Below are 10,374 nucleotides of genomic sequence, written 5' to 3'. Positions count from 1 at the left end.
TTAGTGAAAAAGCTAAACAGGGCATAAGCAATATCAGGTAGCGATGTTTAGAGCTAGCAAACAACATGCTATAGGAACATATCATGGCAAACAAATGCATGGCATGCTAGTACTAAAGACATAGAACAAAACTCCCTTAGTGAACGTTAGCCAAAGATGCATGGACAATATGGTAGCATCAATGCAAACATGGCAAATGATATGATCAGTTTCAAACGAGAAAAACAGAGCATGGCAGAAACAGATTCATGATAGCAACTTTGCAAGCTCATGCCACTCACCACAAAGCATTTCATGGCATCACAAGGTAACCAAAAGTAAGTAAACATATTCATGAAGCTAAGCATGGCAAGAGCAAGTCCATAGGGCACATGTATGCAAAACTGAATCTCATTCGCGCTTTGTCGAGCTGCCGTTGTTGACATTTGTTTCTTCTTTTTTTTCTTTCTTTTGGGCTTGGTGTGCTGCTCGTCCCAGCAATGCTTTGTGTTCGGTGTTGATTGCTTTGGAATACAAAGTAGGGAAAACTCTTTTTCGGTAAACTGATTTTGGACGTGGAGAATACCCTTTTGCCAATGAGCCTGCCTTTCCATAGCATGTGCTTACTTGAATTCGAAATAACAGGGGTGTATTGTTTCTTCACTTCTTGTTCGGTACAACCCCACTAAACACATCATCGGATGAGATTTCTTCATACCCTTTGATAATAAAGAGTAAGATGATCTTTTCAGATGGCGTTTTTAGAGATACGTCGCCACGCCTCATGTGTACGCCGCGATGGGCCGGCCCATTGGCAGATGTTGTATGACTGATTCGCCTAGTGAAATACTATATCGCAAAAAGAAAATAGTGCTAGACGGGGATTCAAACACGTGACCTCATTATTGCAAATAGCAAGCTGATAGCCACTACAACTAACAAGCGCATGGGACGTTTAGGTTGCACAACGTTTTAAAATAAGCTAACAGCAGCGTCAGATCCTAGAAACAAAAGCGAAACAATTTTCTGAAAAAAGCGAATATTTCTTAGAACGCGAATATTTTTCAAAAGTTGTGAACAAGAAAAATTCAAATCTAACATTTATTTGAAACTCTCAAACTGCTTTTTGAATTTTGAACATTTTATAAATTCGAACATTTTTTGTAATACAAACCCATTTTTAAGAATTGGTGTTACTGTAGCAAACATTTATATAAAACACAAATATCTGTGAACTTTGAATATTTTTAAAATCATGAACATTTTTTGAAAACATGAGTAATTCTTGGAAAGCGGCAGGTAGTTAGCAAACATGAACATTTTTTAAAAAGTTGTTCATAATTGTAAGAACATCTTCGTTTTCAAATTTTGTTCATAAATTCAAAATATGTAAGAGATTTTTGGGAAATGTTCTTGTTGTCTAAAAATTATTCAGAGTGTTACAAAATGTTCCTATTTTAAAATTTTCCGAAAACTCAAAAGAATGTTTGCATTTTTTAAAACTTTCGGGAATTTCAAAAAAATGGGTTTTCATTTTTTTTTCATGATTTCAAAAGCTGACCAAAATTTCAAAAAATATGCCTTCATATATTTTTCATAAATTCCAAAAATGCAAGAGAGTTTAAAAAATGTTCTTGTTTTCTGAAAACTGTTCAGAATGTTCGCAAATGTTCCCGTATAGTTTTTTTTCTCGAAACTCCAAAACGTTTGGGAATTTCAAAAATTGTTCATAATTTTGAAAATGTCCCCATTAACAAGTTTGTTCTCTAAATTCCAAAAATGTCATGTTTCTCAAAAAATGTTCGTGATTTTGAAAAATTGTTTCTGTCAAATAAGGCATGCTTTTTCAGGAAAAAAAAATTGGATTTTCAATGGTTGTTCGAGTTGTTCAAACAATTGTCGGAGTTTCAAACATTACTCGCTTTTCAAAAAATTCTTAAAAATTTCCAGGTAAAGATCAAAAAAAATCATCAAAAAAATTGACTGGATTCTGCGTTGTTCTTAGTTCATAAAGTGGCAATCTCAATGTTAGTCATTAACGGTTCTTGGGTGGGGTTGTTAGCATGTCTTCTTTGCAAGCTACAAGCTACAGGTCGTGAGTTTAAATCCTTGTCCGGTCGTGTTTGTTCTTTTTTTAGACAAATTACAAGCTCGGCTTTTGTTTCTTTCAGTTCTTGTTTGCTTGCATTTATATTTGTCGTGATGTATTGATCACACCATGAAACACTTCGCTCGGTGCAGCAAGTGCATTCACCTTATTGGTTAAAGCATCGCAGGACGCGTGGCTTATTGGCGGATGGTCTATTGGTTGGTGCTGACCGCGTGTTTGCATGGGTGTTTTACTAGTTGGCCACTTTAGTTAAGAAGCTGACGCAAGGTGAAATGCTAATGAAACTTCCAGACATCTGACCTGAAAATTGTGAGGCTCCTACCATTCTACCATGTCTCAAAGTGTAAACACTGTAGAAACGATTGCCTTGGTGTGTCGTCTTGGTTTATTAAGATTTGTATATGCCACTTCCAGACATCTTGTATAATACTTCTTGAATAAGTAGTTTGACCATAGTTTGACCAGATATAACCAAAATTCAAAAAAACTAAAATTTGAGCATAACTTTTCTAGCACCTTGGTGAAGCCAAGCTGCCAGGCGGGATGCGGTAGCGTCAACATCCCCTACCCATTCGGCCTCGGTGCCGGCTGCTTCCCCCCAAGCTTCCAGATTGTGTGCAACAACATGACCAGCGGCGGTGAGAAGCCACTTTTGACGGATGCCAAGATGCGCCCCGAGCACGTACAGCTGCTAAACCTGACCGTGACGTCAAAAATTAACAATCATTCGCTTAAACCCCAAAAGTTGCAAATGCAATAGTTCCCCTCACACTTGTGGGCCAAATGTTGGAAACCTTTGGCTACCTTAATTTTGGCTTGGCCAAATATAGGTATCAAACCATGTAACCACTAAATTGTGGAACTAATACGTCTACCTTTGGTGCTAGAAAACAAAACCAAGCTGCGTGTTTGCATGGGTGTTTACTAGTTGGTCGCTTTAGTCTAGAAGCTGATGCAAGATGAAATGCCATGGAAACTTCAGACACTTGACCTGAAAATTGTGAGGCTTCTACCATGTTACCCTAGCTCCCGTCACCAACATGTATCTTAAAGTGTAAACTTTACGTAAACAATTGCCTTGGTGTGCCGCCTTGGTTTATTAAGATTTGTATATGGACATACTTTTCGATGTTTGAATGCTGTCGACTTGGAGATTCTCAAACTTCATAATGCCAGTAGTCTGTTTTTCGTGTAGGAATAGTTTGGGTGTGCCTACACTCAATAATGGTTTGGACTTTGCGTTAGAATCTGGAAGGAATCGAAGACTACATATTTATGTAAAGCAGATAGGTTGCACCAGATTTAAAAGAATTGTCCATTATATTTTTTTCTACAAAAAAAAAACCCTCAAAAGTTGACCACTTTTGTTTTGTTCTTCACTTTTGCCATCTTGTATTCTTGTAATATCTTGGCTGGTCTGTTTCAAGGGTTAATGGAATTATGATGCTTTTATCTACTTCTCGGTGAGTGTGATCTTTTGTAAACTGAATGATTGCTGGAATATAGTGATTGTTTACCGAGTTAGTTCGTTGCACGCGTTCACCTTGTTGGCTAAGCATCCGATGCTTTGCTGCAGGAAGCGTAGTGGTTAGCCTCGCGTGGCTTCATCCGCCATTTGGAGGCTCAACATAATCCAAGTGTAACATGGTTTTCTAAATGCAAGAGGATAAGAGACTCGTAGATAGGTAATGAGGTCACATACTACAGAAATGTATTACTGACTGAGACAACCTTAATTTCACAGTTTAGAAGTGCCGGATGATAGTTGACTGATGAATTTGAAATATATATATTCTTGACAGCAGCAAACCACCGACTCCTCAAACAAACTACTCCAGTTAATTAAAAATACAGTTTTCAATAATTTTAAAACACACACCAGGAGTACTGGTGGAGGGGAACTATGCTCTCGCTCTTTTGTATTTAAATGTACGGAGGCTTTGTCCCCCACATTGAACAAACAAACGAACAAACATAAGTGGTGAGAAATGCCGATGGCTTGGATCTTCTTGGTGCTATTGCCACTAGCTGCATCGGCAGCCACCGCATCTTGCTCCTTGGTGAAGCCTGGCTGCCAGGCGCGATGCGGTGACGTTGACATCCTCTACCCATTCGGCATCGGTGCCGGCTGCTTCCGCCCGGGCTTCCAGATTGCCTGCAACAACATGACCGGCGGCGGCGAGAAGCCGTTCCTGACGGACGCCAAGATGCGCTCCGAGCCCATACTCGTGCGGAACCTGACGGTAACCCCACGCGCGCAGGTCCGGGTGATGGTGCCAGTGGCTTACCAGTGCTTCGACGCCACCGGTAACAAGACCTCCAGCTTCGACGGCCAGCTGAGAGTCAACCCGGTGGGCGTGTATCGCATCTCCGACACCGCCAATGAGCTCTTCGTCCTGGGCTGCGACGCGTTCATATACGCCGGCAGAGGAAGTCGACGACGCCAAAATCCAGAATCATACTCGTATTTCAGCGGCTGTGTGGCCTACTGCAACAGTACCAAGAGCGCGCGCGACCGAAAGTGCAACGGCGTCGGCTGCTGCCGCGTCGGTATCCCGCAAGCCCTCCTCGACACCAGGATGACGTTCGGCGATTGGCCGCATGCAGGCATGGACTTGAGCCCCTGCAACCACGCCTTCATTGTGGAGAGGAATCACTATGTCTTCCAGGCCGCCGACTTGAAGAGGACGCCGGACCCGGCCAAGCCATGGAGAATGCCGCTTCGGCTCGACTGGGCCATCCGCAACGGCAGTAACTCCTTGTCATGCCCCCTGGCGAGAGAATCACCGGGATACGCTTGCCTGAGCAAGCACAGCGAGTGCGCGAATTCCACCAATGGGATGGGGTATTTTTGCAAATGCAAGGAAGGCTACGAGGGCAACCCATACCTTGATAACCGATGCACAGGTAAGTAATTTGTGTGAGTTTTGCTAATTCTCGAATGCAAACGCAGTTGACTTTGCCTTTTCTTCCTTTCAGATTTGGATGATCAACTTGTCTTCATGTTTAATTACGTGTTTTATGTAGATATCGACGAGTGCAAACAGCCACAATCACATTCATGCTTCGGCAAGTGTACCAACATGGATGGATCTTTCGACTGCAGGTGCCCACGAGGATTTCAAGGCAACGCCACCAAACCATTAGGCTGTGTCAAGTCCATACACACAGGTGAGCACCCTTATACCTTACCTTCCTTCGATCAATTATGAAATACTCCCTCCGTTTCTTTTTAGTCTGCATATAATTTTTCTCTGAAGTCAAAGTATCTCTAGTTTGACTAAACTTATAGAAAAAAGTATCAACATTTACAATGCCAAAGGAATATCTTTAGATTCATTATGGAACGTAGTTTCATATGATGTATATTTGATATTGTAGATGTTAATATTTTTTTATACAAATTTGGTCAAAGTTTGTAAAGTTTGACTAGAAACAAACCTTATATGCGAAGTAAAAATGAACGGAGGGAGTATGATGTCACGATGTATTTATTTGGTGGCATAGATGTTGGTATATTTTTTCTTTAGGATTGAGCAAACTTAAAGAAGTTTGACTTAAAACAAGCCTATAAAATAACCTTTTGGAAAGGAGGGAGTAGGTGCAAAGATATCATTTATTCTCAATCATATTTACCAACTCCCTTTTGTTTTCTTAAATGCAATCCGTATTCTCACGTGAGTAAGCTCTATGTGTATTAGCTGGTGAACCATGCAAAAAGAGTATACTGCATGAAAAAGAAGCTAATAATCAGTTAGGCAATGTAAATAATATTCAAACTTCTGCTAAGAAATTTAGGTTGTAAAAATATATTATTGCAAGTGGCAACAACCCCTAAATAAAATGGTTGTAGAACACAATTATATAAGAATGGAGTACCACCATCTTTTATAGAAGAAGAAAAAAATACACAATCAATAAGCAAGCATTTCATATCCATAGAAGAAGAAAATAAAGCCATCTAGAATATATCTACAATTAAATGTGCCATGAAAGTATATAATTTGACATTGGTACTATAGATAAATGCAATCCAAAATTTTCAAACAGAAGTCAACACTCTCTCTAGCCGCACACACTCTTATTTGCATCATTTGCCTTGTGATCCACCTAGGATTTTGGTAACTTGCTGGTTATCGGACTTGTCGGGGTTAATTACTGGCCCTCCTGTTAGTTGGGTTACTGGAATATGAGATAAATTTTGGTCAAAATTTTGAACTTTTAGAAAATTGAATTTGGTATAACCGGTTGATTATCGGTGTGCTGGCATATCTCCTTTTAACAAGACTTTCCATCCTTGATCCAACCTCGTATCTCTTCCCTCACTTATTTGAGTTATGCCATCTCAAACCCTAAATACATGCCCCATCGATTTGTTTTTTGCAGGTTTAATCATTGGTCTATCAGTTTCAAGTGGCCCAACTATTCTACTTCTGTTTATCGGCTCAAAGATAATAATTCGCAAGCTTAAACATCAAAAGGAACAAAAGTTGCGACAGAGGTTCTTCAATGAAAATCGTGGACAACTGTTGCAGCAATTGGTATCTCATAGGTCAGACATTGCAGAGAGGATGCTCATCCCATTAAAGGAGCTGAAAAAGGCCACAAACAACTTTCATCCAACTCGTAAGCTTGGTGGTGGCGGGCATGGTACCGTATACAAAGGAATTTTATCAGACTTGCATGTTGTGGCCATCAAAAAGTCAAATATTGTGGTCAAGAGTGAGATTAACGAGTTTATAAATGAAGTTGCCATACTCTCACAAATCAATCATCGAAACATCGTAAAACTTTTTGGATGTTGTCTTGAGACAGAAGTCCCTTTATTGGCTTATGAGTTCATTTCCAATGGAACCCTATGTGATTATCTTCATAAGACACCACTAAGATCAATACCATGGCAAGACATATTAAGGATTGCAGCAGAAATTGGCAAAGCTCTTGCTTACCTTCACTCGGGTGTTTCCGTCCCCGTAATACACAGAGATATCAAGTCTACCAATATACTTCTTGATGATGCTTTGACAGCAAAGGTGTCTGACTTTGGAGCTTCAAGGCACATTCCTAGGGATCAAACAGGGATAACAACAGCGGTGCAAGGAACTTTAGGGTATTTAGATCCTATGTACTTTTACTGTGGCCGGCTAACAGAAAAAAGTGATGTTTATAGCTTTGGAGTAGTTCTTGTTGAGTTGCTTACGAGGAAGATGCCAATTACATATAGATCGTCCAAAGGTGATGGGCTTGTTGCACAGTTTATTGAACTACTTTCAGGAGGTAAATTGGAAGAAATACTGGATCACAGGTCATGGAGGGAGGTAGCCAAGTTGAGGAAGTAGCTGCTCTAGCTGTGTCGTGCACGAAACTGAGAGCGGAGGAGCGACCAACCATGAGGTCAGTGGAGATGACACTGGAGGCCCTTCAAGGACCCAAAGAGCGTATTCGGGTTAGGGGTGATCTGCTGGCAAAAACAAATGAGGGGAGTTATTCGGCAATGAGATATACATCATCTATAAGAAGGACAAGCTCGGAGAACGTGAGCAGACAATATAGTCAAGAAGAAGAATATCTGCTGTCCGGGAGCTACCCTCGATAGTCTTGCTTAGAGTTTACATTTGAAAAAGCTGTTCTGTGTAGCTGCTTGTTATATACTCCCTCTGTAAACTAATATAAGAGCGTTTAGATCACTAATTTAGTGATCTAAACGCTCTTATATTAGTTTACAGAGGGAGTACCATGCATGCGTGTGTATTGAATAAGTTGAGAGTTGAGACATTGTGGGTGCTTTTGTTGTTTCCTTAATCTGTGTGTTCTCAATCAATTTCTATCAGTGAAGTTGAGACTGATCGTTGCCATTATTATACTCGCATAACACAAGCTTAGAAAAAAATCAAGGTACACATATTGGTTAAGACGCCGCCGATCAGAGACATAGCTAAGTGCTGGTAACGGACGCTAATTTTTAGAAAGTTGACACTTGCAGTTTTGGTGCGACGTTGCTGGAGCTCGTTACAGGGCGGGTGGCCAGTGAAGCTGTAACTGATGGTAATTTGGCTATTTGGGCGTACAACTTCACTGAGATGATGGCAGAACAAGTGGAGAAGTTCAAGAGTGCCGTGGACAAGGGCATCCCAGATCAAGCGCGGTACATGGAGGACATGGCAATTGTGTTCAGGCTGGGCGTTGATTGCACCGTTGTGGATCTGCAGCAAAGACCATCCATGCAGATGGCTCTCAGACGTCTCCGCCATGGCCGTGTGCGAGGCCCATTCCATGGCCTCATCACCAGCTATCTGCTGTGATGCTCCTTTGCAAAATTCTTGTTGCAAGTTGTGGATAACTAGTCTTTGAAATATCATCATCCTGGAGACATTCTGTTACATTCTGCATGGTCCCCTTTTTATGTTTGCTTGTCCCTTCTGCTGAGTGGAGCTGCGCTGAACGACCAAAGGGATCAGGAGAAGATGTACTGATCTCCATGGGCCAACCTGCGATCGTTCCTGCCACAGATGTTGTTGTAAGTTGATATGCTTGTTTGCAGTTCAGTAAGATTGTACGTACATGAGAAATGTGGACTGCATGTGTATCTCCTGTCCATTGTGGAGCTAGTGATGAAACTGTTCAGAAAATATAGATAAACAAAACAGTTGGAAAGCTCTGTGATCAGTCCCTGAAGCCCTGTACAAGGGCCGCAGCGCCGAGCAGCTAAAGGCAACGTCCTAGGCGTGGTGCAGAGGCTCCCTAGTGGCGCTATGGAAGGGTGTGGTCCGCGCTTCCCTGTTTGCTCATCTTTGTTTGCCAGGGACGATGGAACTGTGGGCGTTCGGTTAGACCGAAACATTCGGTTCGGTTTTCTCAGTTTAAAAAAAAATCGGTTTTCTTACTGTGTTGACCGATCGGTTTCTTAGAAAAACAGTAACCGACGGGTCGGTTCTTGGTTCAACAGAACAAAGCTAAAGCAATGCCCGACAACAGGAATTTGTGGAGAGTTCTGAGCAGCCCCTCACCAATCGAAAAAGAGAGGAAACAAATCAGAGGCAAGAGCATTGCGTGTAGCAGTCAATTTCTTGTGAGAATGTGAACACATCGAAAGAAATCAAGAAACAATCCCCAACAGGATGGTAAAAAAGTGATAGGTAAAAAGAAGAAGATGCAGTGCAAAGGAATCGTTGATGGACGAGTAAGAAACAGGGAACAGATAACGCACTGCTGGGCTGCCGCCGCTGGCCGGGGAAGAGAGCATGCGAGTGTAATCATCCGTCCGCTTCGACCAAGCTGCAGCCCAGCGGTTCAGCGGACCTGAAGTGATCGAAACGGTTTATTCATTTAGAAGAGCAGGCAGTGCCATGATCTCACTCACAAGAAGAGATCGGAGTTGAAGCTGCTGCTACACATTACATACTCTTGGCAGGACGACCAACCGTGGATTCAGAGAAGACCCTCGGGCAGCCTTCTCCGATTCTGCTGGATCGCAGTCTTCTTTTTGTTCGGTAGAACATTGCCTCACTTTTTACTCTGCGGTCATCAAGGGACGGGAACTTAATTATAGTGCTGGCATTTGGGATTTGGTGAGCATTGACCGATCTTTCAACCAATTAACTGGGGTAATCCCAGAAGCTCTTGGTGCATTGATAAACTTGAATCTATCGTGGAACCAATTGAGTGGGAAAATCCCAAATAATCTTGGGGCCTTGCAGGCTTTGGAATCACTTGACCTCTCAAGTAACATGCTTTCTGGTGGAATCCCTTCGAGCCTGTCAGATATAACCTATTTGAGCTACCTTGTCTGATAACAATCTCACAGGGAGAATACCATCAGGTCGTCAACTTGACACCCTCTACACCCAGCAACCTTTCATGTACAATGGCAACAGTGGTCTATGCATTATTACTATGAGATTGAGAAGGTTGCATACTTGTAATTAGTTTGAATTGAAATAGTTTAGGATCTTCTTTCAAACTTTCAGTTAAGACACTGAGACTTGTCAGTGTATTTTCCATGGTTCCTTATACAGTACATGACACAAGGATCAAATTGCAGAAATGAGGAATTCAGCTTCGGAAGGTCGATCCGCGGCAGTCGTGGTGCCGCCCGCTACCTCATCGGGCCGTACTGGCAGGCGCGCGCTGCTATCCCGCACACCGCGCCGTCTCCTATGGTCGCCTCCCACGACGCCACGACGGCACGTCCACCTTCCCCTCGCCGGCCCAACCATATCAACGGCGGGCGTCTCCCACCTCCCCGGCTCCAAACTGGGTCGAAGCGGGACACGGGGACGAAGGTG

The 10,374-nt window shown here is 42.3% G+C and overlaps 1 pseudogene; it reads left to right on the top strand.

Annotated features, from left to right (window-relative positions):
* Window positions 1–4,083: 4,083 nt before the first annotated feature.
* Window positions 4,084–7,685, top strand: LOC119348455 (annotated as a pseudogene).
* The last annotated feature ends 2,689 nt before the right edge of the window (window positions 7,686–10,374 follow it).

The sequence above is a fragment of the Triticum dicoccoides genome, unplaced genomic scaffold, assembly GCF_002162155.2.
Source record: "Triticum dicoccoides isolate Atlit2015 ecotype Zavitan unplaced genomic scaffold, WEW_v2.0 scaffold9276, whole genome shotgun sequence".
Taxonomy (NCBI): Eukaryota; Viridiplantae; Streptophyta; class Magnoliopsida; order Poales; family Poaceae; genus Triticum; species Triticum dicoccoides.
The sequence above is the reverse complement of the archived record's forward strand: the minus strand, read 5'-3'. Positions and strand labels throughout refer to the sequence as shown.